The sequence below is a fragment of the Chrysochloris asiatica genome, unplaced genomic scaffold (assembly GCF_000296735.1).
Source record: "Chrysochloris asiatica unplaced genomic scaffold, ChrAsi1.0 scaffold00218, whole genome shotgun sequence".
Classification (NCBI taxonomy): domain Eukaryota; kingdom Metazoa; phylum Chordata; class Mammalia; order Afrosoricida; family Chrysochloridae; genus Chrysochloris; species Chrysochloris asiatica.
The window spans coordinates 3,859,650-3,860,603 of NW_006408736.1; positions in this window are offsets into that span (position 1 = coordinate 3,859,650).

Here is a 954-nt window from a genome sequence, read left to right on the forward strand (position 1 = left end):
CAGAGGATTGTAGGAACAAGAAAAATCTCACCTCTTTTTTGTCTCCATGAGGCCCCAGTATTTTTCTGCAACGCCAATATTCTGCCTTGTTTCTGAATCTGCTTGATAAAGTTTAAGACAATGGCACCACATCTGGTCACTAATCTAACTCCTTTTTTGCAACATCTTTTCAGTGATCTCTCATAGTAAGCAAGCAATCCATTTCTCTATTCCTTTATCTAAACCTCAGGTTTCCAGGACTATCATCTGCATCTCTTTCATTTGGTTTTCCTTATCTTTTTAGGAGAGGGTCTGGATAACTTTAATACCCAGTCCACCATCTTGCTGCCTCTCTATTTCTTTAGCTATTTAATCTACTTTATGCACGTAATATTGTGCAAATTGCTAATACAATAAACTGCTAACTAAAAAATTAAAAGTATGAGATCTCTGAGAGGTACCTCAAAGGAAAGGCCAAGTGGTGTTCTTTCAGAAAAGTATCCAATGAAACCACATAATGTGCAGTTCTGCCATGACACAAATGAATTTCATACTGGAAACATAGTGGTTATGTGCCGTGGAGTCGATTCCGACTCATAGTGGCCCTGTACAGGGTTTCCGAGGCTGAAAATCTTTACGGGAGCAGAAAGCCTCATCGTTCTCCTGCGGAACAGCTGGTAGTTTCGAATGGCTGAACTTATGGTTCACAGCACGATTCGTAGCCACTATGCTACCAGAGCTCTTACTATAATTATCTCTCACCATATCTATAGCTGCAAAACAAGATAAGACCTACTAATGGACATAAAGTATATGTGTCAGGGAAGGTGATGGCCCTCTAAAAAGTCCCAAAACTTTGATGAATTATCATAATGGGGCAAAGAAGGGCTATACTCTGTCATCAGTTAACGTAGCCGACTCCCAACAAGTGCAATAAATTATGTTCATTGCCATGACAGAGCGTTCCACTTTTAA